A 24,513-nucleotide genomic window follows, 5' to 3' on the forward strand; every position below is an offset into this window, starting at 1 on the left:
CCATCAAACAAGTCTATAGAAGGGCACATCCAGAAATAGTGTTGCTTCCTGAATTTTCTGTAGCTCTCAGGTTCTCTGCGCTAAGCAGAGCTCTGAGCAGAGGTGAATTTACAGATTATGGGGGTTATTCTAACTTTGGAGGAGGTGTTAATCCGTCCCAAAAGTGACGGAAAAGTGACGGATTTACCACCAGCCGTATTACGAGTCCATTATATCCTATGGAACTCGTAATACGGCTGGTGGTATATCCGTCACTTTACCGTCACTTTTGGTACGGATTAACACTCCTCCAAAGTTAGAATAACCCCCTATGTTCTAGCCCTTCCCACTGGGTGTGACATTCAGCGTACTGTGAGTGAGAGCACAATCTGACCTCCAGATGTATGCATCTACCTCAAAATGAGTGAGACTTGACAGCAAAACACAAAGAAAAGCAGACGAAGCATAATCTTTTGTTTAACAAACAAGCTTCAAAAATTGGATAAAGCAAATGATTCATAAATACTGCACAATCAAAGTCTTCAGGAGCTCCACTCTTTTGAGTCTCTGTGAGTCTGACTGATCATGCCTCCTACTTGTGCTGTTGTACAGATACTTCAGATCAACCAGAAGTCACAACACTACTCTCCTTCCCCCAAGTGTAACAGAGAACCTAAAGTGTGCAGAGTCCAATAATTCAGTCCATGACAAAGATGACCTGTACTTGGAACTGGGTGCATTTGCGCTAACACTGCCAATTTAGGTGGAAAGCCGTTAGTTGATAAAATGAATTGCTTAGATTTTTTTTATAAAGCTTCCTTATATCCGTTCCTAAATGAGGTCCTGTATGTTAATGTGCTGTTGCAAATGTGAGGTTATGGGTTCTGTGGGAAGTGTAGCCGGTCATGTAGGTTCAACTTTTGCTTTTCTTCAGAAATCACCTAATATGGGATTCTCCTCAGTCAACTCCTCAATGTCTGGGCAATCGTTTTAGCAGATATCCACAAGACATTTAGGCTCTCATTATGACATTGGTGGTAAATCCCACTTACCGCCATGCCGACTGCCGCCAACATAACGCCGCTGCAGCAGATATCCTCCAAGCATATATTGACACACACATACCAATCCGTCACTATACAGCCACAAACACAAGTCCACCAGCACAAAGGTCAGTGATAAAATGGCGGTATCCAAACCCACACCGTTACGCCAACAGAACTACACCCACAACATTATGACCCACGAATCAGGCGGACATTCAGTGTCAGTAAACCATTGGGGGTACATACCGCTGCGCTCAAAATACACACACTCAAACAAAACTACACCACATTGGACAATTCAAACCACACACACCTGGCACACATACACATACCACACCCACACCACTATAAAACACTCACCCACATTACCCACAACCCTTTACGCCTAGAAAGAATTGCCACCAGAGAGACATACAGCAGGAGCACCCACACAACCTGAGTCATATAACATCATCACCTATACACTATCCACGCACCTTACATCACACACCCCAACACATCACCCCACACACCCTCACCCACACCACTCACACTACATCCATGGCACCACAACAACACCCCAGGGTCTCAGAGGAGGGGCTAAGGGTCATGGTGGAGGAAATCATACAGGTAGAGCCACAGCTATTTGGAGCACAGGTGAAGCAGACATCCCTTGCTAGGAAGATGGAGCTATGGCGGAGAATCCTGGACAGGGTCAACGCCGTGGGACAGCACCCCAGAACAAGGGATGACATCAGGAAGAGGTGGAATGACCTACGGGGGAAGGTGCGTTCCGTGGCAGCAAGACACCAACTAGTTGTACATAGGACTGGCGGTGGGCCCCACCTCTATCAACATGGGAGGAGCAAGTCTTGGTAATTATGCATCCTGGCCTGGCAGGAGTAGGAGGAGGACTGGATTCTGGTAAGTCAAATCTCTATTACTATCACCCCCCCACCTGCATGCCATCACAAAACCCCACCCTCACCCTCACTCCCATTACTTCACCACCTCCCACATACCCCACCATCACAACCCACTCATCCCAATACCAAGCCCTGCATGCAACACCAATGCATGGACACCCCTCACAGACCTGCATGGACACCTATCACCACTGCATACACACTTGAGAGAATCCCCTAGCCCACCAAATAACAACTCACACAAAGGAAAATCTTCCAGGGCAACAACAACCATAGAGGGCAACACACCCTTGCACAATATGTCACATCCCCACAGGTACCCCAGCCAATGTCACCGGAGAAGAGGTGCCAGCAACATCCAGTCCTTCCCCAGAAGAGGCCCACAGTGATGACAGCAGCTCTGCTCGCCTGGATCTTGATGACCAACCTGGCCCATCAGGTATCTCCGGACAGTTGGTTACCCAGGCACAGTCACACACCACCACAGAGCCTCCCCCTCAGGAAACACCACCCCAGCACCCACCCAGCGGGCCCATACCTCTGTCCTCAGGACACATCAATCAGCAGTGTATCCACCTCTACAGGGACCCCAGGCCACCTCACAAACACAGGACAATCAGGGACCTGGGGTCAGTAGCAGTGGGCACACAGTTCAGGGGACAGAGGCACAGGACAATAGGGAAGCTGGGAGGACTGCTGTGCGACAGGGGGAAGACAGGCTCAGGGAACCGACTCTCCAGGAGGCACTCACCGCGATTCCGGGAGCATACCAACATTCCCAAGATACGCTGGGACAGATACTGAACAAGCTGCAGGAGAACATACGGCTGCAGGAGGGACAGTATCTGGGGATCAGGGAGGACTTGAAGGACATCAACACCACCCAGGTCTCCATTGGAGGGCTGCTGGCAGACAAGGCCAGCACTATAAAGGAGGCAGTGGCACACCACCGGGCCCCTGACACTAGCCAAAACTGCCACTAGTGGACAGGAGGCTCCGCCACAGGACCAAAAGGCCATCAGCACCCCTCCCCCTGCATAAGGAGAGCCACCCCGCAAATGTTCCCTGCAATCCAGGCAGAAGCCAGAGACTATTGCGAAGACCCCCACCAGAAATAACACTCTCCTGATTGTCACCCGTATGTCCCACTCTGTCACCCTGTCCACCTTGAACTGCCATTGCTCCCCGTCCTATGCCCCCTTGGAGAATGCACCTGTGATACAAATAGACTGGACTCTACCCTGGACATTCCTCCATCATCAACCAGCCCATTCCATTACCCCTTACCCCTTCTACTTCTTAACACTTAAATAAACACCCTTTGAAAAAATACAAGTATGGAGTATGTCAAATGATTTAAGTATGTATTCATTTAACAAGGTTTAAACATTGCAATTCAACTGTACAGTAATGTATACATAGGAAAGACAGACCTGTACTTTGCTGCAGCAACACACCAGGAGCGATTGTGGGGCACAAATATCTGCAAATAGAGATGCCAAAGGGTACAGTGAGTGGCCATAGAAGTGGGAAAAACAGCCTGCCAGTGACAATGTCAAACATAAAACTATCAATTAAATGTGAATTTACACTGTCTTACATGTGTATCATTGGAAGTATTGACGAATTATTGCACTTCTGTTGTCCTCATCCTCGTCCTCTGCCTCCTCATCTTCACTGTCCACAGGGTCCACTGCTGCCACATGGCCATCTCCAGCCTCCTTCTCCTGCAGAAAAGGGACCTGACGACGCAAGGCAAGGTTGTGCAACATACAGCATACCACGATGATCTGGCAGACCTTCTTGGGTGAGTAGCACAGGGATCCACCTGTTAGATGGAGGCAACGAAACCGGGCCTTCATGAGGCCAAAGGTCCTCTCTATAATTCTTCATGTTCGCCCATGTGCCTCATTGTAACGTTCCTCTGCCCTTGTCCTGGGATTCCTCACAGGGGTCAGGAGCCATGAGAGGTTGGGGTAACCAGAGTCACCTGCAAATATTGAGTGACAACTGTTAGCCACACACTAACCCTTAGGGCCCAAACCATACCCATACACCAACATATATAGGGTAGGAACCAGGGATCACCTATTAGCCACACCCTGTGCCTCTGCAGTTGAACCATCACATTTGGGATGCTGCTATTCCCCAGGATAAAGGCATTATGCACAGACCCAGGATATTTAGCAGTGACATGGGAGATGTACTGGTCCGCCAGGCACACCATCTGCACATTCATGGAGTGAAAATTCTTTCGATTTCTGAACACCTGTTCATTTAGCCGAGGGGGAACAAATGCAATATGTGTTCCATCAATTGCCCCAATAATGTTAGGGATGTGTCCCATTGCATAGAAGTCAGCTTTCACTGTGGCCAAATCCTCCACCTGGGAGAAAACGATGTAGCTGCACATGTGTTTAATCAGGACAGACAACACTCTGGTTAGCACTATTGAGAACATTGGCTGAGACATTCCTGCTGCCAAGCCCACTGTCACTTGGAAGGAGCCAGTTGCCAGGAAATGGAGCACTGATAGCACTTGCACAAGAGAGGGGATCCCGGTGGGGTGACGGATAGCAGAGATTAGGTCAGACTCCAATTGGGCACACAGCTCTGTGATTGTGGCCCTGTCCAGTCTATAGGTGAGGATAATGTGCCTATCCTCAATTGTTGCAAAGTCCACCAGGGGACTCTACACGAGGGATGTCTCCATCTCCTATTCATCCGCAGCAGTTGCAATCTAGGGGGCAAAATGGTGAGTAGCTGGTCATTACCTCTTAATTCCAACCACTACAGTTCAATGCATGTTGTGATTGTAACGTTAATAATTCGTTGGAGATGTCCAAATGGTGCATTTGTGTACTGTGACGCAGTTAGGATCCATGGCCTGCCCCCCCCTGAAATGGCGTCTGCCTGTCCTGTATGGAGGGACAGGTGGATTTGAGGTTATTCCGCTGATGTGTGCCGGTGCGGGAGGCGGTCGAAAACTGCCATGCAACTCCTCATTGGTTAACGTTGGGCCCTCTGTGGTACAGTGATCAATGGTGATGTACGCCGGCGGTGATGGTATGCACCGCCGCAGACGTCACCACCATTTTCTATCTGTTCACTCACTTGCTACCTGACCTTCAACAGGAGAGGACCTACACTGCATGTGCTGCTGTGACCTGTGTCTGGAACCTACCATGGCGTGTGTGACTGGGAAAAAGGCGCTTGCCTTCACCTCGGCGGAGTTGGAGAGACTGGTAGATGGGGTCCTACCCCAGTACCGAATGCTGTATGGGCCTCCAGACCAACAGTTGAGTACACCGTGGGTACGATGCATGGTGCGTGAATGCATGGAGTGCTGTGTGTGAAGGCCTCATGTAGTGGGTGGGTGGGTGGTGGATAGGCCCTGGGCAGCATGCAGCATGTATGGTGGGCCATGTCTGTGCTAATGGGGATGGGAAGGGGCATGGTGGGCCATGAGTGAAACAGGCAGGACGGTCCGACTAATACCTTTCCCTGTAGGTCAGCGCCCATCAAAAGAAGGGTATGTGGCGTGCCATCGCCAAGGACGTGCAGACCCTGGGGGTCTACGGCAGGCGGGGCACCCACTGTCTGAAACAGTGGGAGGACCAGAGACGCTGGGCACGGAAGACCACAGAGACCCAGCTGGGGATTGCCTCCCAACGAGGAAGGGGTGCCCATCGAACCCTGACTCCCCTGATGGCCCGCATACTGCAGGTGGCCTATCCAGAGCTTGATGGACGCTTGGGGGCATCACAGTGGCCACAAGGGGTGAGTACAATGCCCCAATATACAACTTACGCATGGTGGGGTGGGATCCGGGTGGGGGTGTGGGCCCTGTGGGTGCTCCTAGGCCAGGCCTGGTATAGCAGGGTTGGACCCATGTTGGGCAGGGTTCTGATGTGAAAGTACTCCAACCAAGCTAGTAGGCATCCACAGGTATGCTGCAATTGGCGTTAGGTGTCCCCATCCATGGCCTGGTGACTAGCATTGTGACTGGTAGTGCATTGCCTAGTGTGTAGGGCTGTTCCCTGTGTGAGTGTGTTGTGTACGCCAACGGTGGTGTTGTTGACACCATTGACCAAGTGTATACTTTATCTCTCCCCCCCTTTTTGTTTTGTCACCCTGTCCTTATGTGCATTAGCATCATCTGGCGTAGTGGCAGAGGCACAGGCAACGGAGGGAGCTGCATCCCACAGGACCCAGGATGCTGAATACACCGACGGTGAGGGCACCAGTTGGACGGACGGCGAGGGGAGCACCACTGCGGAGATAGGAGGGGACAGTTCGGACACAGATTCCTCCTCCGATGGAAGCTCCCTGGTGGTGGCGGACACATCTGTGCCCACCCCATCTACAGGTACAGCTGCCACCCCCCTTACCAGCATTGCCCTCTCAGCAGCCCCTCAGCGAGTTTCCTGTGCCCGCTCACCCAGGAGGGTAGGCATCTCCCTTGCCCCAGGCACCTCAGGCCCTGCACCAGTTAGTCCTGCTGCCCTGAGTGAGGAGGCTATTGCCTTCTGCGATCCATCTCTGTTGGGCAGTCAACCATTGTGAATGCCATCCAGGGGCTGCAGCCCAAATGCAACAGACACATGCATTCCTGGAGGGCATTCACACTGGCAAGGCGGCCCAACATAGATCAATCCAGGCTCTGGCCTCCTCTCTGATGGCAGCCATTGTCCCTGTTTCTAGCCTCCCCCCTCCAAGTTCCTCCACCCAATCCCATTCCCCTCAACCCCCAACTTATCCCAAGCACACAGTCAGACGAGCATGCACCCAGGACAACACACAAGATTGGACTTGGCAAACACAAGCAGCACACTTCATCCCACAGTCACTCACACAAACAACATCCAGAATCAGACATACTAACATCCACTGCCTCCACTGTGGCCCCATCCTCGTCGTCGTCCACCTTCCTCCCAGTTCCGTCTCCACTCACACATGCATGCACTGCATCCTCATCCACTACCCCCATCACCAGCACACCTAACAGCACACGTCCCTCACTGGCAGTCATCACCCCCACTTCCATGCACACGTCCCCTGTGTCGTCTCCCACTGTGTCTGTGCCCCCTCCTCCCAAAATACACAAACGCAAGCACTCAGACAGCCAACAGCCATCCACCTCACAACAGCATCCAGCCCATGCACCTGCACCCAAACACAGCAGACTGACACCTCCTATCACCACTCCCTCTTCCTCCACTCCCAAACCATCTCCCTCTTCCCACCCCCATGTCCCTAAAAAGCTTTTCCTCTCCACCATTGATCTCTTCCCTACCCCTCTCCCAACCCGTCCCTCACATCAGGCCAGGGCGGTCAAAACCCAGACAGGCACCTCAGCCACCCAGTCCACTGGCACAGTAGTGTCCACAGCTACTCCAGGTGGGAGAGGATCCCAGGCACCAGGCAGCCACACTGAATGGGTGCCTGCACCAAGTGCTGCAAGGTGCAAGGAAGGGCAAGGAGGCACAGCCAGCTGTTAAAAGGAAGGGCAAGGAGGCACCTCCAGCTGTTGAAAGGAATGCCAAGGAGGCACCCCCAGCTGCTAAACAGAAGGGCAAGGAGGCACCCCCAGCTGCTAAATGGAAGGGTAAGTAGCAATCCCCAGCTGCTAAAAGGAAGGGCACCGCCACCTGCACCGCCATCAGCAACTCCACCAGCACCACTGCCAGCAGCAGCAGCCCCAGTGGGCAGCCGTCCGAGACTGCAGGGGATGGACTCGAGCCTCCCCCCACCACTGCCAGCTCCACCAGCAGCACCACCACTACCACCACTGAGCAGCTGTCACCGCCGGCGGACAGTGTGTAGTCCTGCCTCCATGGGCTGTTGTGCAGTCTGGCCCCAGCAACTCCTGTGGGTCTGACACCCAGGTGTAACTGTGACCTTGCATCATAAGGCACAATACCCCCTCCAGAACCAGTGGAAGAAGCCATCCACTCACCCCATCCTCCACAGGATGAAGCTCACTGGGCACAATGCCCCCTCCAGAACCAGTGGAAGAAGCCATCCACTCACCCTATACTCCACAGGATGAAGCTCACTGGGCACAATGCCCCCTCCAGAACCAATGGAAGAAGTCGCCCACTTGAGAGACTGTGGCCTTGTACTCCCCAGGACCAGGCAGTGGGCAAATCACCCACTTGAGAGACTGTGGCCTTGCATTCCCCAGGACCAGGCAGTGGGCAAATCACCCACTTGAGAGACTGTGGCCTTGCACTCCCCAGGACCAAGCAGTGGGCACATCACCCACTTTAGAGACTGTGGCCTTGCACTCCCCAGGACCATGCACAGGGCATGTTGGCCCCTGCAGGACTAGGGGCGTTGTACCATCTTCTGGCTGAGGTGCCCCCCCATTCCCCGTCCCCCTGAGGTGCATGTCTATTTTCGACCTGATTCCCCTGCAGTGTTCTCTCCTTGTTGCAGGAGTAAGGTGGGGCCTTGAACTATGTGATGTGGCCCTGTGGCCCCCGACATTGAGGACTGGGCAGTGTACCTACATTTGTAAATATGTATCTACTTGTTGATTTTGATGCACGTATTTATAGTATTTTATCTTATTACACTCACTTTAATCAATTACTTTTGTCCTTGCATTATTCCTGAGGGGTACGGGCGTATATGTAACGTTACTGCATCTGGTTATGTGTATGGTGTTAGGGGTGGGGGTGTTGCGTGTGTGTGTCACTCTCTTTTTCCTCCCCTGTATGCTAGGCGGCAGTACTCATCACGGTCGCCTTCCCCGGCGTTGGTGTTCGTAATGGAGCAGAAGGTAGAAGATCATGGGGAACACATGCAAATCGGGCTCCATGGCAGCGTGGTTCTTCCCTCAGTCTCCATAGGTGAGTCCTCTGACTTCTGAGATCTGTTTCCGCCAGGCTTTTGATGTCGTTGGTACCGCCCCGGAAAAGGTGGCAGATTGGTGCCTCATAATTCAGTGGGCGGAACATTGTCTTCTGCCTGGCTGTAGGTGGTTACTGCCGTGGTGCCTGTTGACTTCGCCCTGACGGTCGGTGTGTTAAAGTGGCTGTCTGTCTGAGCGGTTTCCGCCGTGGTCATAATTTCAAATTTATTACCGCCGGCCTGTTGGTGGTATTACCGCCACTTTATCACCAACTGCCAGGGTCTTGATGAGGGCCTTAGTTCAGCATCTGAAAATACAAGGAGGTTCTTTTGGAAGACATTCTATCCTGCAAAACAGTAACCACTGACCCCCTAGTCCTCGGTCACCATATACGTGTGTGGGTCTACCCTGAACTCTTTTGTGTGAAGATTTACATCTTTGCATGATAAAATTTACTTTCCAGAATGTGGACGGGGCTTGTCTTCTAAGTGCACCAGATTTAATCACTCTTTGCTGATGACCACAGTCCTGAACTTTGGGATATGTGGGCAGTATAGATCCTTTCCTTGATCTATTGGGTTTGGATAGATTTGTATGTTCCTTCTAAACACTAATTTAGCTGAAGAGTTTCAAATAATGCTGTTAGATGTCTGTTAGAAATTGGGGTCTTTAGTTGGCAGAGGTATGCACCCTTGTATAAGTAGGGGCCACAACCCTAGACAGGGTAAGTCACAACGCAACCCAAATTATCCTGTGCTCACCCTCTGATTGCTTGGCACAGAGCAGGCAGAATTAACTTAAAAGGCAATGTGTAAAGTATTTGTGCAATAACTCATACAGTACCACAGTGAAAGCACCACAAAATAGATACAATGTATTTGAATTAAATAAGATAAAATGACAAAAATCCAATATGCACAAGTCAAGATAACACTTTTAAAAGGTTTAAAAGTGTCTAAATCCTTAAGAATCAGTGGTTGTATCCTTGTAACACACAGTACCTAGGATGCGTCAAAAATAGCAACACACAGGGGCGCTTAAAAGTATATTAGGGCCAGTCTATGAGAGAAACAGGCCTCACAGTAGTGAAAAACGAATTTGTGAGTTTTTCACTACCAGTAATTATAAAACACATATGCACATAAGTGCAAGTCCTGCCTTTTACTTACATAGCACTCTGCCCTAATGGTTACCTAGTGCCTACCTTAGAGGTGACTTTTATTTAGGAAAAGGGGAGTTATAGGCTTGGCAAGTAGTTTTAAATCTAAAGTCGAAGTGGCAGCAAAACAGCACACACAGGCCTTGCAATGGCAGGCCTGAGACATGGTTAAGGGGCCAAATATGTGGGTGGCACAATTAGTGCTGAAGGGCCACTAGTAGCATTTAATTTACAGGCCCTGGGCACATGTAGTGCACTTTACTAGGGACTTTTAGGTAAATTAAATATGCCAGTTGGGTAGGAACCAATGTTACAATTTTTAGGGGAGAGAGCACATGCACTTTGGCACTGGTCGCAGTGGTAAAGTGTGCAGAGTCCTAAAATCAGCAAAAGCGAGGGCAGAAAAAATAGGAGGAGGAATGTAAAAAGTTTGGGGTGACCCTTCAAAGAGGGCAATTTTCCAACAATGTCCATCTGGAATTCTTCAAAGTTTGAAAGGCCACCTGGAAGATGGGCTTGTGAGGGAACTGGGCTAGCTGGATAATCTTTTTCGTTTTGCATATCAGTCCTTCTACCATGCATTTGGGCCTGCTGCCATAGGAGAGCTATTTTGCAACACCTGTAGCTTTTGTATTCTACAAACTTCCTGAATATTTACCCTTTGAATTGGGCTTCACTGTCTTATTTTCTTTCTTTTGAGGACTCCGTAAGTGAAGAATATATTGTTGAGAGAGAGAGACTATAGCTGCAGCCAAAACATAAGTAAATATAGAGGGGTCATCCATGGTGGTTAGCAGATACTGTCTAGTAGACAAGGGGGCACACTGCAGCTTCATTCCAGATTGCTTGAGGAAACAGGAACATCAGTAGGGTTTCTCTTTGTCAATTGTTAGGAGATCAGCATCCTCCATTGTTGTTCTTTTTGTAATGGGCCCTGACATGAGTTGTACATGTTTTGAAATCGGGAAATGTCCTAAAAAATGCATTGTGAACAACACGGACATTTACCATGCAAGCGTAACAACACTTGCCGGAACGAGTGACTTAACATTTTTTTTAGGGCTTAGGGTGGGGGATGGGGATGGGGTTAAGGGTGACGGTGGGGGGTTTGGGTATTTTTTTTTTTTTAGGGCTTAAGGTGGGGAGCGTGATAGTTTATTTTTTAGGGGTGGGGAAGGGTTTAAGGAAGGGCGGGAGTAAAGAGGAGAGGAGAGGAGGTGGGATCGGGAGAGGATGCAGGGTGGTAAGTGGGGTGGGTCAGGGTTGGTAGGTAGCTTTTAGCGGTGGGGTTGATTTAGAGCTTCGGGTGGTTGGGGGGTCACAGTAGTTTACTTATTAGGAGAGAAGGTTTTAGGGCTCAGGGAGGGTGGATGGTGTCAGGGTAGTTTAGTTTTTAGGGGTAGGGGTAGATTTTTTTTGGGCTCAGGGCGGGTGGAAAGATTGGGATAGTTTCATTTTTAGGGATGGGGTGGAGGGTCAGGATAGTTTTTTTAGGGTTTAGGGTGGGTCAGGATAGTCTGGTTATTAGGGGTGGGGAAGGTTTTAGGGCTCAGTGCGGTTGGTGGCTGTCGAGGTAGTTTAGTTTTTAAGGGCGTGGTGGGGGTTCGATAAGTCTTTTTTTAGGGCTCAGGGTGGGTGGGGGTTGGGGTAGTTTAGTTTTTAGGGGTGGGGTGGGGGTCGGGATAGTTTTTTATAGGGATCAGGGTGTGTGGGGGGGTGGGGTAGTTTAGCTATTAGGGTTAGGGAAAGGTTTTAGGGCTCAGGGTGGGTGGGGGGTGTCTGGGTAGTTTACTCATTGGGGGTTGGGGTAGTTTTGGGCCTCAGGGCAGGTGGGAGGGGTTGTATGACAGAACCATGCATGCAATTTCCCCATATGCCTATACTAAGCATGCTTTTACAAATTTGTCGTAAAGGCATGCGTTGAAAAGACACAGGCGTGGTTCTGACTGCGTTAATAAGGCATGCGTTGTTCCAGCATGCGTGGCTCTGTCAAACAACCTTTGAAATCTGATCCCATGCTCCTCGTTCTTGTACAGTTTCTCATTGTTAACTGAAGGGAGATCGTTCTTCTTTATTTTAGGAGCTGCATGCATACTGACTGTTTTTTTTTAAAGAGCCGAGCTATATAAATGCAATATTAATTCTTAATTTGTAGCAGCTCAGGAGGACTGTCTTTGTCTATACTGTGACAAATATGACAGGTTTGGAGTACATCTCCCACCTTTTTTGTCCAGAAAGAGGAACCAGACCTTTTGTAGCTGCTACCATCCCTCTGTGTCACTCACTAACCAGATGACGAGCCTGTCTCCTGCTTTTTGTCACAAACAGCCTGGTTTCACCACTCAGGAACCCGTGTGCCTGGGAGGCAAGATAATAATACTAACACTGTACTCATATTTCCTGATAATAATCCATTACTAATTCTTCTTGGGTCCCGGAGTAGCGTGCTACTTGCCGAAAAGCGCTTTGACGCCTTGTCAGGGGTAGTAAGCGCTATATAAATACTATTACAATACAATACATAGACAAGACCACTCACTTATATCTCGAATTATGACAGCGAATGAAGTCAGTGCATGGTTGCTCATAGCTACAAACCAAGGCCACTCAGGCAAGTCAAAGTCAATTACATATTAGATGTTTTCCACAGCATTGCCTCGGGATTTTTGCAGGCCGTTGCCTTCACATCTCCACAATCCATGCAGCGTGTGCTCCCCCACTTCGCCTCCCCCCACACTTCCCCTCGTTCCCAGTGTGCCAGTGCGCACGTGAGGAGAAATTAACTTGTATGGTGTACCTATCCCGGTAGTTAACTGATAATGTAGGCTCATGAAGGGTCCTAAATATGCCCTGATCTGTCGGTAGCAGGTATAATGAGGAGAAAGCGCCGGCAGCCTCCTCACAGTAAGCGGAACCGTCCTATACCTTCGGAGTGGGGGCCACATCCCAGACCACGGCGATTCCACACCTCACAAGAGGCAGGAAAATCGGTTAATCTTCTCGAGCGAAGGGTAATTTTGTCCACAGAACCTTCAAAACCAACCAAATGGGGAGTGATCACGATTAATGTCTGCAATAATTTCAAATACTGACCCCCAGAACTTGAATATTGGGGCAATGCTCATAAAATCAGAACTGCGAGGGCACACCGGCCACTTGATTGATTTATGTGTTTTTTATGTTTTGAACCGTTCCATCAGGGCATAACCGAGTGCCAAAAATGTAAAGTGTAAGAGTTTATGTCTATACTTCATGGCGATTAAATTATGTTTGTTTATAGCTCTAACCCCACATTTTATAACCTGTTCATACACAGGTCAGCCAGAGCCGGATTACCAAATAGGCACCGGCCTATGGGTCCCACTCCTTTTATTGGCCCCGCAACAACGGATCAAAATAATATTGATTTGATCTTGGAAGAAAATTACAATCAAGCTTTCTTGAATTGTTCCTGAAAGAAAAAAAATGAATCGACTAAAAGAAACAAATACTTTACATTAAAGACTCTATAGAGAAAATACTGTATTTAAGTAATGTACCCATTAACAACTTAAAGTACAAAAACCATAGATAAGAGCATCTTCTATCAGCTGTCAGTTTGTCAAACATTCGTGTAATAAAATTGGTTTATTAAAATTGTTGGTTGGTTAAATTAAAAACGTATTAGGAGATAATTTGCGAGGGGACCCCGAAATTTCAACTGCCTAGGGGCCTCCACAGGGTTTTATCCAACACTGAGATCAGCCTCCCGGCTGCACGTGCCAGATGAACTATGTTTACCTAGAGGCAGGGGAGCCAACAAATTAACGAGGGCCTGGCTCAGCTCTAACAGCCTGTGCAGGATCTGAGCCCCAAAATGTTTGCCTTGTAAATCATGCAACACATGCCTTGCAATACTATGATAAAGTCACTTCAAAATTAAATACAATTTTATTTCAGTAACATGCAGAAGGGTTCCACTTTATACACCAGTTTGTGTCACACTGTACTGAGGTGTATTTATTAAAAGCAATAGTTTTTAAACATGGACTTAAAACATTTTCCTCTTTTGAATCATAGATACGTTTTGTCTTCCTTTCTTGGTATAGGGCGTTCGCCATGCATGGCAGAAAGAAGGCACATGAAAGCTTGGCTAGTTTTGGGCAGGGGATTCAGGAGGATCTTGAGCTGAACCAGGAATAAGCATCTGGGACGCGCGTGGCTTGAGCCTCCAGTGGCACGCTCAACTTTAGTTTTACCCAGACGTCAGTGTAAGCTGCATAAAGTTTTGAAATTCAGTCACTGTCACTAAAGAGGTGACCATTTGTGACAAATGGTATTTAACTTTTACAGTTAATTCGGAAATGTACCAAAGGAGGTGCTTGTCGCTTGCCATATTATAAAGTATGTGAAGGGATTCAGTGTAGATATGAGCCGTGTGCCAACAAACTGCTGTAACATCTTGAAAAAATGTCCGGTGTTTTACTTTTTTGCTGTACAGCACTCCCATTAGGGCCTCATCACACATAGGGGATTAATTAAATGTTGGGGTTATACCAGTGGCGTACACCACATATGTCAAGGAGGGGGGTGGAAGGGGTCCAGGATGACGGACGACTGGGGAATTATTTTTTATTTTTATTTAAAGAAACCACTTACCTTGCGTCACCCGTCTCCGTCTATTGCTGCCTCGCTGGGACACCAGCACAGATTCCCCAGCAATCCTGGAGCTGCTTACACGCTAAACATAGCATGTAAGCAGCATCAGGATTGGTCTGCCACTCAGACACAAGCCTGGGGTCTGTGCTGTTTCTTCAGCCTGGCTGTGTATACAACTGGGTTAGAGAAACCTAAGTGCCCATGTGTGTTTGGCCGGCCTGAGATGGCAGGCTAAACACACATGCGCACTTAGTGCACTCTCCTCACCCCTCCCACCTCCCCGTGGCCCAGCCCTGCCTCTGCCTGCACCTGCCAGCAGATGAAAAATGAAAAAATAAAACAATAGCAGGCTATCATTTTATTTTTCATCTGCTGGCTCATCCAGGGGGGTGACACCCTTCCGCCATTGCGGAGGAGCTGCCCCTGGGTTATACCTAAGTCTGAGCCGCCCTCCTGCTGATCCCCTACATTGCCCAGTGAGTAAAGCAGATGTATTAATAAGAGTAGTTGGTCTAGGTAGGCAGTAAAGTGGACAGGGCTGTCTGGGCTGACCCTGACTCAACATGATACTTCTCTGTCACATGGGCAAGCGATCCGAGCTGCAAACTATAAATGCATGGCTTTTTTTGTAAATGGATGCTATATTATACACTGGTAAAAATCAACCGCATGGTTGAAGATACTAATGGAAGTTGTTTTAGATGTGTATGGAGATGGAGATTGGGTCCATATGATTTTCCTATGTCCGGAACTGCATGGGTTTTGGATCAATGTGTTCAAGGAGATAGAGGCCTTGTTAGGTCAGGTGATTGACCCGTACCTGCTGGGAGCTCTTTTTGGTATTTTATTTGTGCCAGACAAGCTTCCAACGGTGCTGGCTCAGCGCTGCTCAATAGCCACCTAAGTAGCAAAGTCTTTAATTCTGGTGAATTGGAAATCAAGTGAGGTAACTACTGTAGCTCAGTGGCATCGGAAGATGGGGAGGGTTGTGGGACATGAGAAATTATATGCAAAGTAGATTGGGGCTGGTAAACAATATCACACACTCTGGGCGAAGTGGAAGGATGGCGGGATTTAAGATTTACATTATGTGTTCCGGTTATTCACCAGCAATCCCAAGTTAGGGGGGTTTCGGTACAATCTCAAAGCGGATGTTATATGCACTGTGATATGTTTTTTAGTCACTGAATACTGGCAGGAGATTTCTTTCCTGGTTTAAACCTGATGGGAAGGATGGGAGAAACAATGTTAAGGGACGCCAAGCTATGCCATTCGCTTGTTAGGAAGTTTGTATTTATTTTGAATACGATGAATGCTGATGTGATAATCTGTCTGCTGCCTTATGATAGTTATAGTTTAAAAAAATGTATATTTCTCTGTCAGGTGACATGGATCATGACAATGAGTTGTCAAGTAGTATGCATTTCCTGTAGGAAGTCTTTATCCACTTTATGACGTTCTAAGAGAGTCACTACCTGTGAGAATTTGGGTGTATTATATGGTATGGCTGTGCAGCCTTACTGAGTAATACTCTCACAAAAACTGTATTGAGTCCAGTCAGGCTCATTTGTAAAACCTTAAGCTCAACCCTAGGAGGCTTTGTTTTTAAGCAACAATGCTTAAAAAAGAAAATTCATTGTAGGTTGTGCTGAAATAATTCTTACAAAATATTCGTTCTTAATTGAAAACAGATTTCACTATTAGATTAAAGAGCCAATATGGGTACATACTGTGCACCAGATATAGGGAATATCTATGTTGCTGATTTTAGAGTGCATTATTGGTGATGAGAGTGTCAGACATTTCTCTTAAAAGATCTGCAAATGGCTGCATTATGTTGATATATATCTTGATGTGGAGAGGTACATAGGAATCCTTGGGTTCTTTTTTTGATTGGTTAAAACTCCTTAAGTAAGGATTTACAATTCACTATAACATCTAATGTGGACAGAATTAATTTTTTAGACCTTTTGATCAGGGTCGAAGAAAATAAACGTTACACTAGCCTGCACAGAAAGAGCACAGATAGGCATCCATTACTTTATTACACCAGTGCTCATCCCATGATTTGAAAAACAACCTACCAGTGGGACATTTCCTCTGAGTGTGGAGGAGCTTTAGTAGGCTGTAGTACTATTTCAGGGAAGCAGAGGATTTAGTAAGAAGGCTCAAAGCATGTATCTATCCTCGCGAAAATGCTTAGAATAAAGATTGTGATAGTCTACTTACAAAAAAAGGAACAATCACAGATGGTATCTTTACTTTTGGCAACTGTAGCAATGAGAAGAAAAAAAGAAATGGTGTCTACTGATATCTAACAATTGTAATACCCCACCTCCTCTTTTTACTTTCAAGAGGCTCCACAATTTATATGATAAACTGGTAAATAGATTTTTGAAATCACCTCTGTCGAGAGCTATCTTAACTAGTTTTGGAGTAGAACAGACCCAGGGTCATTTTAAAGTGATCATTTCCTCACATGTGGGACTAAGGCATGAACTCTTGCAGGTTTTTCAACTTGTCCGAATGTGTTTTACTGTACAGAGTGCCCACGTGAACTTCCCTGTATTGGAAAAACTACAGCATGTGAAGACTAGGATTTGACAACGTCAATCCAGAATCAGGTGTATGGTTTTATCGGCACCCATAATAGAGCACTGTATGGAGAGGAGACATACGTTTTCAGATATGTTCTGGTTTGTTGTAGAAACCATTAAGAACTCAAAACGTGGAACAAATATAGAAAAGTTTCTTGCTTTTAAGAAAAAACGTTAGATCTGGAGATTAGGTACAGTACATTCTGGGTTAAACACAGCTCTGAAATGACACCATCTAGCCACACTAGAAAGTTTGTTTGGTTGGATTTATCTTTGCCGTAGGTTCAGATTACAGTACATTACAATGGAATTGTCATGCAGACTATGCGATTATAATTTATGTAGTGATGGATAGATTTTGTTGCATAACGATTCTTTATCTTTTGATCTGGGATATCCATAGCAGGGTCTCTTTCTTGACTAAACAAGTCCCTATAAAAAAAAACAATGACGTATAAGAAGACATTTTGGGGGTGATTCTGACCGCGGCGGTCGGTGGTCGCCGCCCACCAAGCGGTTCCCGCCGAAAGACCGCTCCGCGGTCAAAAGACCGCGGCGGTCATTCTGGCTTTCCCGCGGGGCCGGCGGGCGACCGCCAGAAGACCGCCGGCCGGCCCAGCGGGAAAGCCCCGTCAACAAGGAAGCCGGCTCAGAATTGAGCCGGCGGAGTTGAAGGGGTGCGACGGGTGCAGTGGCACCCGTCGCGATTTTCACTGTCTGCACAGCAGACAGTGAAAATCTTTGTGGGGCCCTCTTACGGGGGCCCCTGCAGTGCCCATGCCATTGGCATGGGCACTGCAGGGGCCCCCAGGGGCCCCTCGACACCCCATACCGCCATCCTGTTCCTGGCGGGCGAGCTGCCAGGAACAGGATGGCGGTATGGGGTGTCAGAATCCCCATGGCGGCGCAGCAAGCTGCGCCGCCATGGCGGATTCCCATGGGCAGCGGAAAGTCGGCGGTACACCGCCGGCTTTCCGCTTCTGGCCGCGGCTGTACCGCCGCGGTCAGAATGCCCGGCGGAGCACCGCCAGCCTGTTGGCGGTGCTACCGCCAACCTCCGCCCTGGCGGTATTTACCGCCAGGGTCAGAATGACCCCCTTTATGTTATAACCCTAAACTCTGGTTGTATGTACAAACTCAGCTATACCGTAGGAATATACCATACTAGGGCTTCAGACACCACAAGTCTGTGGAATCAATTGTCTTTCTTTATATAGGGATCGCAGATGTTCTTTGTATAGGCATGGTTTGATTTACTCGTGGTTATCTGGAACCCCGACTATAGTTGCGGGACCTACATTATCTAAATATGGTTTGGAATTGACATATTCTATATTTATATGCATCTGGACATTTATAGTGTGACGCACCATATATGGCTTCTGCGGTGTCAGGATGTTCTGTCTTTGTATGGTTAACCCAGGTGGCTTTACAATGGTTTAAAAGGACAGTTGTTTAGTTTTTGGAACATCTGAAGTAGTTGATGTGCTTTGTGTGATTCATAGCATTAAATGAAAACGCAGACGTTAATTTGACAGGCAGGGGAAAGTACTCCCTCTGGCATGTGAAGAATGCCTCAGGAAACTATCTCTTTGGAAATAATTGTAATCAAGGGGCTGGGGTAACCCCCTATACTTTTATGTTTTATAATGTGTTAAAACAACATCTGAGTTGAATTTGGGACATCTATATTTGATGTACGTTGGCTGCATGTGTACAGCAGTAAGCAGCGATTCTCACAAAACGAGAATAAAAAAAATTCTAGCTATCGCGTCAAGAATTTTCAATTCTATTAAGGACACGGAGGCGAGGATTATGCTTTCTCTTTCTTTACTGACTTAAACAGCAGCCAATCAAATACAAGTAACAGAAAAAACTACACATCCCAGGATGCCTAACATCCTGTCACATGGTCCAATCACCATCCATGTCCTCTGCCATGAGTCCTTTGACCTATGAAGTCACTTCCTCTTTGTTTGGTCAGAACAGATAAGATCAACTTGAAAACTAAACTTCTTACGCCATCCCGAAATCCGGAGTCATGAACTTCTTCCCCTTACTGAAGATCCGAATCCTGGATAGCTCCACGCCGGAGAAACAACCGGGTAAAACGTTAAAACCAAACTTCCCTGAGGATACGAATTTCAGGAGTTCTTCTGATCAGAACAGGTAAGTAATATCCCAATAAAATTGAAATGTCTCAAAAACTCTATAATTGACAATAAATGGGAGGGTTAAATGACAATATATCATAAATATGCACAATAATTGATATTCAATATTCATTGTATATATAACGGGGGGATAATCCTCGCCTCCGTGTCCTTAATAGAATTGAAAATTCTTGACGCGATAGCTAGAATTTTTTTTGTTCTATTTCAGGACCGGAGGCTCCGATTATGCTAGTTTAAAGCTGTTCTATCACAACAGTAGCTACATCCAATACTGGTTTATGATAAAACTTACGAAAAGTATTTTCTGAAGACCAATCTGCTGCCTTCATTATGTCTTCTAATCGGGAACCTAAGGCAAACAATTTTGAAGCCATAGCCCCTCTAGCAGAATGGGCCCCAAAGACAGAGGTATCAATACCTGCTTCACTCATCAACCATCTCATCCATCTTGCTAAGGTAGCTGAGGTAACTGGTTTAAAAGGTTTTTGCAAAGCTATTAACAATTGACCTTTAACATCTTGTCGTAATTCTTCTGTGACAACTTCATAATCCTTTAAACACTGAACTACACATAATTTCAAATTTTCAGTATAAACTGGATAGGATACTGACCTGCAATTTGTTTTCATTCTTCTTGTCACTGAAAAGGTGACTCCTTCTGGTGAAAAGGTTCTGCCTGCTAAATATAAAGCTCTGACGTCAGAAACTCTTTTGCAAGAGATAAGACATAAAAGCATGGTCAGCTTGGCTGAAAGCTGTTTACGAGACAAATACCTGTTGGTAGGCCAAGAATCTAAGAATTTTAAAATAGTGCTAACATCCCATAAAACAGAATATTTAGCTTGAGGGGGTTTAGAAAGACGTATACCCCTCAAAAGCTTGCAGACTAGTGGATGTTCCCCAATGGGTTTACCTTCTAAATGGGAATGTCCTGCTGAAATAGCAGATCTAAAATTGTTGATCGTCCGATAAGCTAAACTAGAACTAGCTAGTTCTGCTAAAAAGTTAACAATCATACCAATATGTGCTTCCACTGGATTGGCACCCCTTCCATCACACCAACCAGACCATCTGCGCGAGGCTGAGTCATATCTCTTATGGGTACTACCGGCCCAGGCCTGTTTAATGTACTCCGCAGCGTGTTTCGAAACATCTGGGGTACTCCATCTAGACCTGAGATTAACCAGACTAGAAGAGTCAACTTCCCTGACAAGACCAGTGGATGTTGAAGGCCCTCTGGACTCAAGAGAAGATTCGGATGAGGAGGAATCAGAAGAGGAGAGGCACAGGCTAAATGAAGAGCAATGGGGAACCAAGGCTGTGCTCACCAAAATGGAGTCACCAGACCAATCTCTGTTTTCTGTCTCCGCACTTGAGACAAAACCCTGGCAGTCATCAGAAAAGGAGGGAAGGCATAACCTCAAAAGTGGGACCAGTCCTGAAGAAAGGCATCTGTCTTTAATGCATAAGGGTCTGGGCGCCAAATGTAAAATTTTGGAATTTGACAATTGAGCCGGGAGGCAAACAGATCCACTTAGCAACTGCCCCATTCCCTGACTATCTGAGCAAATATCAGGGGATCCAACTTCCAGTCGCTGGAATCCGACAGGTATCTGGAGTTCCAGTCTGCTATGATGTTCTGGTCCCCAGGAAGGTATTCCGCTATGACCACTAGACGCTGAGTTAGGCAATAATGCCAAAAGTCCTTGGCAATCTCCGCCAGGATTCTGGATTTCGTGCCTCCTAATTTGTTGACATACCTCCCTGCTGTGACATTGTCCATCCGTAAGAGTATGCAACAATCTGTTTTCTGCGGGGAGAGGCTCTTTATGGCAAAGGAACCAGCCAGAAGTTCCAGGCAATTGATATGAAGGCTTTGTTCCCATTCTGACCATCCGCCCCCCATCACTAGGGAGTTGCAACGAGCTTCCCAATCCCCATCTGCTGGATTCTATCACTACCTCCGGGTGAGATCCGAAAATCGCCCTGACATTCCAAGCTTCCATGTGATGTAGCCACCACTAAACTTCTGATCTTACTTCGGCAGTCAATGGGATTTGTTCTGAATAACTCAGACCCTGTTGTAGATGTCTGATCTTGAGTCTTTGAAGTGCTCGATAATGTAGGGGTGCAGGGAAGATCGCCTGAATAGATGAAGCTAGTAAGCCCACTACTCTGGCTATATTCCTCAATGAGACGGTCTGTCTGGCTAAAACTGATCTCAATTCCCTCTTGATATTGCGTATCTTCTGAGAGGGAAGAAGAAGTTGACATAAAATGGAATTTATCTGGAATCCCAGGAACTCTATCACCTGCGAAGGTTTCAACAATGACTTCTGTACATTGATAAGGAAACCTAAGTCTTGCAGGAGACTGATGGTCCAATCCAAGTGTGAGATTAGGACTTGAGGGGACTGAGCCTTCAGCAGAATATCGTCCAGATATATAATCAATCTGACTCCCTTGGCTCTGAGCCACTCCATCACAGGTCTCAGGAGCTTCGTGAAGCACCAAGGGGCTGACGATAGTCCGAATGGAAGTGCCAGAAACTCCAAGCACTGTCCTTTCCACTGGAATTGTAGGAATCTCCTGTGGGGAGGAAAAATTGGAATCGACAGATAGGCATCTTTTAGATCCAGTCGAACCATCCAATCCCCTTCCAAAAGGATATCCCTTAGCATGTGGATGCCCTCCATCTTGAAGTGTCTGTATAGGATCCAATGATTGAAATCCTTTAGGTTCAAGACTAAGCGGTGTCCTCCTCCTTTCTTGTCTACTGGGAAAATAGGACTGAGGAAACCAAAAGGATGGGGGGAAGCAAATTGTACAGCTCCTTTGTCTAAGAGAGTTTGCACTTCTTTGTCTATAACATTTTGATTTGCTTGGGAAAAACACACTTGTAACGGAAGGGAGAGTTGTTTGGGAGTACTGATGAACTCCAGCCGAAATCCCTCTAATGTTTGGAGAACCCATGGGTCTCCGGATATCCGTTTCCAATTTGCCAAGCAAGATGCAACTCTGCCCCCAAGTTTGACCTGAGAAAAATGAATAATGCTCACCTGTGAAACTTGAGTCCTGAATGGCTCCTTGTTGTCCTCTGCGATGACCCCTGCGGAAGCGGGGTCGACCTCCCCTGGGTCGTGTGGGGTAGAAGGTGGAGTCTTGATCTCCGTACCAGCCACCTCTGCCTCTCGGGTAGTAGTTTTGGGGACTGCTAAAGGAGCTGCAGCTGGACATACGTCCCCCGTAACGACCGGCCCTGACAAAAAGGCCTTGTTTTAAAATCTTCTTGAGCGACATTTGTGCTTAGTCAAGGGAAGAAAAAGTGGAGCAGAACTTGGCTTAGTCTTTGATAAATGAGGATCCAAAAAGAAGTCCTTCAGCCGAAGGGCCCGCTTCTGAAGTTGCAAGAACCGATAACTTGGGATCAATGCGCATTAGCACAGATTTCCTGTGTTCTGTAGAAATGGCACAATTAGAGTTTCCTGACAGGCACACAGCTCTTTGTGCCCATCCGATAAGAACATCGGTGTCCACCCGGGAGCCAGATTCCTTGGCTACATACGCCATCTCAAGGATCTTAGTCAAAGGTCCTGAAAGATCCAACAGTTTGCCTTTTTTGGGGTCCTTAGCAAATTTTTTCATAAAGGTGACCATGGTGGGGTCTATTTCTGGAGTATCAGAAACCTTGCCCTCCAGGTCGGGCCTGGGGCACTCTGCTTTCAAGTGTGACCTGACTTCTTTATCAAAGCTTTTCCGCAAATTGGATTGAACATATTGAGCTACTTCGGGAGGGGGGACCCAATTGGAGGCCCTGGGGTGAATGATTTCTGTGGGATCGAAGTCTAGAACCTGGAAGGGAGGGGACGCTTTCTTAGTTTTCTTGCTAGGCATAGGAACGTCGGAATCATCTGAATCGTCAGAGGAGGAATTATTATCAGAGGAAGAGGTAGAAAGGGAAGTTTCCTTTTTTTGAACTGCAATTATGTTCGCCACTGCCTTTTTTTACGCAGTTTCTCAAGTGCGTCATCGTGGACACCACTGACCTCTGCTCCAGTTTCCAAATTTTTTGCTTTGTCTTTTACTTTTTTAGGTTTGTGTTGTGATTGCTGTCCCTGAGTCCAACCCTGTGACCGAGCGAAGTCAAATATTTTCCCTGAAAAGGGACCCAGAGCTCTCACCAGGGCATCATTTACTGATTGTTGAACCCTGGTATCAAGGGCTTCCACCAGATCAACTTCAAGTTGATTGCCCAACTCCTCTGTATAGTACTCTGCTTCTTGGTCATCCCACTGAGCCATGACTAATGTATAAAGGTACAAAAGTATTGAGGAGAAAAGTAAACAGGGATCAAACAGGGGGAGTGCAAAACCCCCAAATTCAGGCAATGAAAAAGTAGCCCTTTATTTAAAGTGTGGCGGGAGCAGCCTGAAAGGCACTCTAGGCAACAGCCTGTTTAATATTTTACAACCCAGTCAGTTAATCTGCTGGGCGTCAGGGAGCAAGTGAAGGCTAAAGGGGAACACAGGCGAGCACGCAGCACACACGAGCCGATCGTCTCCAAAATTGGAAGGAGATTGGCTTGATAAGGTGCGCGCGCGCGTGCCAAAAATAGAAAGGAGACTGCCAGAGAGCAGCTCCGCTCCCGCTCCCACTCCACCAGGCAAAAACGGTCTCTGAAACTTGGCAAAACGCCAAGAAATCGAAGCGCGAGGGCGCTTAAACAAGAATAATAAAAGCACGCTGAATCGCGACGCTTAAATCAGCATTTTTATAAGAATTAACATAAGATATAACACCGTAATATAGGAGAGAATAAAAAACGTGTACTTATCTGCTGCGAAGCAGCAAAGAAAGAGGGAGTGACTTCATGGGTCAAAGGACTCATGGCAGAGGACATGGATGGTGATTGAACCATGTGACAGGATGTTAGGCATCCTGGGATGTGTAGTTTTTTCTGTTACTTGTATTTGATTGGCTGCTGTTTAAGTCAGTAAAGAAAGAGAAGGCATAATCGGAGCCTCCATAGAATCCGGTGGGGGGAAAGGATTGCCTTTATTTGGGCAAGAATGACTTGGCAAAGTCTTTCTTCTTTGTCCACCGATAACCAGGCGCCAAGAGCAGCGCCTGTTGTTGATACGCCAGCTCCGAGTTGA

Source organism: Pleurodeles waltl, chromosome 11 (genome assembly GCF_031143425.1).
Source record: "Pleurodeles waltl isolate 20211129_DDA chromosome 11, aPleWal1.hap1.20221129, whole genome shotgun sequence".
Taxonomy (NCBI): Eukaryota; Metazoa; Chordata; class Amphibia; order Caudata; family Salamandridae; genus Pleurodeles; species Pleurodeles waltl.